Source organism: Sphaeramia orbicularis, chromosome 18 (assembly GCF_902148855.1).
Source record: "Sphaeramia orbicularis chromosome 18, fSphaOr1.1, whole genome shotgun sequence".
NCBI classification, from domain to species: Eukaryota; Metazoa; Chordata; class Actinopteri; order Kurtiformes; family Apogonidae; genus Sphaeramia; species Sphaeramia orbicularis.
In genome coordinates this window covers 9,850,215-9,856,334 of record NC_043974.1, presented here as the reverse complement: position 1 = coordinate 9,856,334, position 6,120 = coordinate 9,850,215, and positions in this window count along the sequence as shown.

The window sequence follows — 6,120 nt, the reverse complement described above, 5'->3', positions numbered from 1 at the left end:
AACATCATTTTTGTTTGGATAGTTTGCAAATGTACATATTTTTATAATTTAATTTTGACTGCACTAAAAGAGAAAAATTTGAAGTAAAAAAAAAAGACGTGACTTTTTCAGTAAAATCTTAAAAATTAACTGAACATAACCATGGTGTCAAACATGCGGCCCGGGGACCAAATCCGGCCCGCCAAAAGGTCCAGTCCGGCCCTTGGGATGAATTTGTGAAATGCAAAAATTACATGAAGATATTAATAATCCTTTTAGTTCAGGTTCCACATTCAGACTAATTCAATCTCAAGTGGGCAGGACCAGTAAAATACTATCATAAAAATATAGAAATAATGACAACTCCAAATTTTTCTCTTTGTAAATGTAAATATTTTCATGTATTTACACTAAAACAAAGTATAAGTTTTCAAAAAATGTGAATAACTTGAACAAATATGAACAACCTGAAAGGTCTTAAGAGTTTTTTTTTTTTTTTTTTTTCAATTTTAACAATATTCTGCCTGTTATTAAATGTTTTTTGTATTTGTAGATCCACTGTGATCTGTAAGTTCTAATGTACATGTGGAAATGATAAACTGAGGCAGAATATTGTTAAAATTACACTTATTTTTTTCCGTTTGTTCATGTTATTCACATCTTTTGAAAAGATAGTTTGTTGATGTAAACCTTTTCATAATGTAAATTTACTTTTTTTGCTTTAAAACAGAGAAAAGTTTGGAGTCGACATTATTTATATATTATGTTATATTGTTATATATGTTATTATTTTACTGGTTCGGCCCACTTCAGATCCAATTTAGCTGAATGTGGCCCCTGAACTAAAATGACTTTGACACCCCGGGTTTAGACTATTTATTCTTTTTTTTTTTTTTTTTTTTTTGCATCTTTAACCCTTTCATGCATGAATTATGAGAACCTTAGTCAATATTTTTTTTTAGTTAGTTTAGTTTTTTGTTTTTTCTTTTCTCAATTTTGACAATATTCTGCCGGTTATTAAATGTTTTTTGTATTTGTAGATCCACTGTGATCTGTAAGTTCTAATGTACATGTGGAAATGATAAACTGAGGCAGAATATTGTTAAAATTACACTTATTTTTTCAGTTTGTTCATGTTATTCACATCTTTTGAAAAGATAGTTTGTTGATGTAAACCTTTTCATAATGTAAATTTACTTTTTTTGCTTTAAAACAGAGAAAAGTTTGGAGTCGACATTATTTATATATTATTATGTTATATTGTTATATATGTTATTATTTTACTGGTTCGGCCCACTTCAGATCAAATTGAGCTGAATGTGGCCCCTGAACTAAAGTGACTTTGACATCCCTGGTGTAGATGTTCATAAAAGCTCAGATTAAAGTTCAGAGTTATTTTATCAGAAACAGAAAAAAAAAAAAAAAAAAAAGACGTGACTTTTTCAGTAAAATCTATCATTAACTGAACATAAAGCAAGCATCTGCATCCACTGTCATTGATCCAACTCCATGGGTTTTACTGGTGAATCAATGTCGTAGAGGATGACAGCGTTTCCATGGTAACTACGGAGCAGCTGATCGTCCAAATGGATCATATCTGATGACCATGAAAAGATGACAAACTGCATTTTACACCAGTTATTTACATGTATTGATAGGATTAATGGATCCGAAGTCATTGAATATTTTAAATCTGTAGATACTTTTGGTCACCAGTGGCTTTATGGGTCTTTATGGGTTAAACATGATGGATTTGAGTCAGTTTTATCATGTTTCATCAAGCCATATGGGATAACGTTATGAGATTTTCCACGTTTGATACGTATTGGCTTCATGGTTGTTGTTGCATTTTGAGAAAATCAAGGAAAAAATCCTGGATTTTTCTTTGGATGAGGGTCAAGGTATGAGCCGCTCAGTTACTGAAGAGCTAATTTCTCACTGAAACAACTCAGCGAGGCGTGTGAAGGACACCCGGTTTCATCTGAAGTGTCTCACGGTGTTTAAGTGGGATCGAATCCTGGCTCGACTTCATCAGGACGGCCCATTAAAAGTCGTCTTTGTGCTTTCTCGGTTCGATCGTTCCTCTCTGGTGTAACTTTATCAATGGTTAAATGAGATCACTGATCTTATCCCGTCTGCAGAGGACACCCTGCTTCCTGTCTGCGTCACTTTCCTCCGCTGTGATGACGACTACTGTTCAAATGCATGATAGGCGATTTGACGTAATCACGCGCTAACCATTTCCTCTTTTACTGGACGTCTCAGAGCTGCTTATTTGTCTCTGGACTGTATACGGTTAGATATTGTAATTGACTTCTTATTGGCAGATGCACTGTCTCATTATTTAGTGTTAATTTACAGATGGGTGACAAATTAAAGGAAAACCCTGTTTACATTAAGTCAGTGGTTTCCAGCCTTTTTTGGCTCGTGACCCCATTTTAACATCACAAATTTCAGGCGACCCAGACATTCAAAACAAAGACATTTTTTTTGCTAAAATTAATTTATTTTTGATCATGTAATAATATGTTGCAAATAAACGTTAATTTTAGACTACATTTAGTCTATATAATGTATATTATTATGGACGGAGATAGAAAAGCCAGGTGTAGATTACACTTGTCTACAAGGAAAATGCTTCCAGAATAAAAGTAATAAAATTTTACCACATGAGAGTCACTGATAAAGAAAAATCAAATAAAAAATGCTGGTTGGCTGAACTTTCCAAGATACAGCCTTGGGTCAAAATGTGAAATTCAAGAATTAACGAGAGAAAGGGTTTGACTCAAAAGGAATATTTGTCTCAGAGCTACAAGATCTACTTCAAAACATTGTCTGCACATTAGAATACATTCACTTTAGAGGTTCTATTTAGTGGAAGATTTATAAAACTATTATATAAATGTACGTAAACCAGTATATATGTGTAATGACACTTAATCATATACCTTGAAAACATCAGCAAACCGGCACTTTTGTCATTTATTTTCCAATTAATCTTATTAAAATACATAACATTTAGTACATTTAATGTCTGAAGCAAATCATTTCTAAAAAATTGTAGACCAGTGTAACATGCGAAAGGATGAAAATGCGTACGCATAGCATGCCAAATGCAACTAGAAGCACTCGGAGAGCACAGACCTCCACCAAGGCAGATCAGTGGGCCCCTATGCCTCCACCCCCACCCCCGATCAAAAAAAAAAAAAAAAAAGTAAATAAATAAAATTAATAAATTTGACAAATATAAATAAATAAATGCAACAGAGAGTTCAGTTAGTATTAAAGAATTGTTTATAAATAGCCAAAGTGTTAGAGCTTTTTTTTTTTTTTTTTTTTTTTTTTATAATAAATGAATTCTAAAGATTTAATATAATTTTCAAATTCTAATAGGAAGATTTTAAAATTTGGGTATGTTTTAGTATATTTGTTTTTATGTATATGAAATTTTCCAAATAATATGAACAAATTTACAATAAATTCTAGATTGTTCATATCATGTTTAAAATAAGTAATTACATTTTGGGATGTTATTTTTATTTTATTGTTACTTTTAAATATTATATAATTTTCAATTTTGGACCAAAAATTAGAAGAATGTTCACATAAAAAAAAGAAGTGTAGAGTAGTTTCAGATTCAGAATTACAAAAGTTGCATATTTCTTCCACATCATAGAATCGAGACAAAATAGCGTTGGAGGGAAATATGAGCCCTTCATTTGTAGTGTGGTACTGAAAAATCTCCATTTCGAGGTCCAAACAGCCCTTCCCCTCCAACTCATTGAGAATTGGGACACCCCTACCCCTTCATGCAAAATGGAGGGGTAGGGGTAAGGGAAAAATTGGGGTTCGGCCTAAGAATAAACATGGAATGGATGTAAAGAAGAAGATTCAATTGGGATATACAGAATGTGTTAGGTAAGTTGGAAGATTATCTACTGGATAGAAATGAAAGTTTAATAAATAGAATAAAAGACTGCGTAAAACCTTTAAGAGTTTTCTGCAGTTATAGTCATACAGGACCTCATTTTGAAGCTGAAGCAAACTCAATCTTGTTTACACGATGGAAACGATATGTGCAATTATTTAACTTTTTTTTTCATTTAAAAAAATAAAATTAAAAAAAGTTAAATAATTGCACATATCGTACATTTTGTTGTAAAGTATGAAAACAAGGTCAGGTGCTTCCATTGTAAATACATGATTCTGTGCTTAAATAACAGTCAGTATAGACGGTGAGTTGACGTAGTTGACTTAGTTGCGACGTTGCTGCAGCAGAAGTTGTACAAAACTGTTATTGAGTGTTGTGTGTTTAAAAACGTAACCATTTCCGCGCAACTGACCCTTACGTCTGCATTTTAGCTTGGGTTTCCCCTCACTGCTGACTGAGTTATCATGTGTCACTGAGGTAGCCCTGACTGTGGGAAAGTGGAGATTGCTATAGCGACATATGTGGACTGTAGGGTGTGTGGAAGTGTGGTGCGTTCAGGTACACCGGGTAATGAGAGACAGGGCTGCACTGTTCTGTCTTGTTAGAATGGATTAGTTTAATTAGCATCGACTTGGATAAAATATATTCTGATTATGGTCCCTTCTTCTGTTTTCTGTCCAGATCCTTTCATGCCATTTGTTCGGTCAATTTCATTCGTGCTAACTTTGCGAGTTTGATTTAGTTTTAGTGAAACCGCTCAGTTGACACCAAAATCTCTGCCCCCCCCGCCCCGACACATTTCACCTCAGTCTTTGAAAATGAGTGAAAAAAGCATAAAGGAGGTGAAATTCACTACGAGTCTGGTCATGTTGAAAGCTCCAGAGACATCTTCAGCAGCAGGATGGCGTTTAGGTATGCAGTTTGTATGATTACATACACTGTAAAAAAAAAAAAATCCTGTTTTTTTTTTTATGGAAAAAAACTGGCAGCTGTGGTTACCAGAACAACACTGTAAAAAATACATCAAACTGTAAACACATTTATGGAGTGACATGTAAATTTAACATTTTAACTCTTAGTGGTCCACGGTCACGGCCCCCTGACTGAATCACATGACATTTTCAACACGTCGTAGCGTCGGAAGTCGGTCACGCAGACCACTGGGGATAATTGGATTCAAAAGTGCTTTTATGTCAAATATTTTAATTTATTACAATTTTCATTTTACATACCTAATATTTGGAACCAGTATTCACTTTTAAAGTCTTTGAGAAGGTTCGTCAAGCATCCTTATGTTATTTATGCAATAAATTATATAAATTTTTAAATTCGGATTTTATATTTTTTGTGTGTTTTTTGTCCTTTTGTGTTGATATAGTACAGGGGTGTCAAACTCATTTTGTTTCTGGGGCCAAATTCAGCCCAGTTTGATCTCCAGTGGGCTGGACCAGTAAAATATTAGCATAATAACCTATAAATAATGAAAACTCCAATTTTTTTAGTGCCAAAAATAACATTAAATGATGAAATTATTTCTATCCAAAACAAAAAAGATGTGAATAACTGGAAAATAACTGAAATTTCTGAAGAAAAACATTTTTTTTATTAAAAAAAAAAAAAAAAAAAAAAAAAGCAAATAGGCTGTTATTTCAACATTGTGGTCTTGCAGTTTAAACAGCACCACGTTGTTTTCCAATTTACAGTTTCATTTTCTCAAAACAATAGAAATACATAATTTCTACATATGAATCTGGTTTTGTTCACATACTTTTCCTGTAAAAACTACGGCTATATTTGATTTAATGAACACAAAAATCTTTTCAAATAACCAACTTTGCATTGCATTTTCACTTACAGGTTTTTTATGTTGCAATTTTACAACTATTTGTCTGTTTACATTGGTTTTACAGCAAACTGTGTCTTTTACCACTCGCAAAATCTTTTCGACATAACATTAACATATATGTGATTGCATAATTAAAATCAAAACATGAATTCTCTTTCACTTTGAGCACTATACGTGTTTATTTATTTATGTATTTTTAACAAATCCAACATTTAGACTCATCCCAGCGTTACAGATTTAACCCTTTCATGCATGAATTATGAGAACCTTAATCAAGATTGTTTTCTTGAGTGATTTTATTTCTGTTTAGGCATTAAAAATATGCAAATATATATTTTTTTATGAAGCTATATTTCACAGAGTG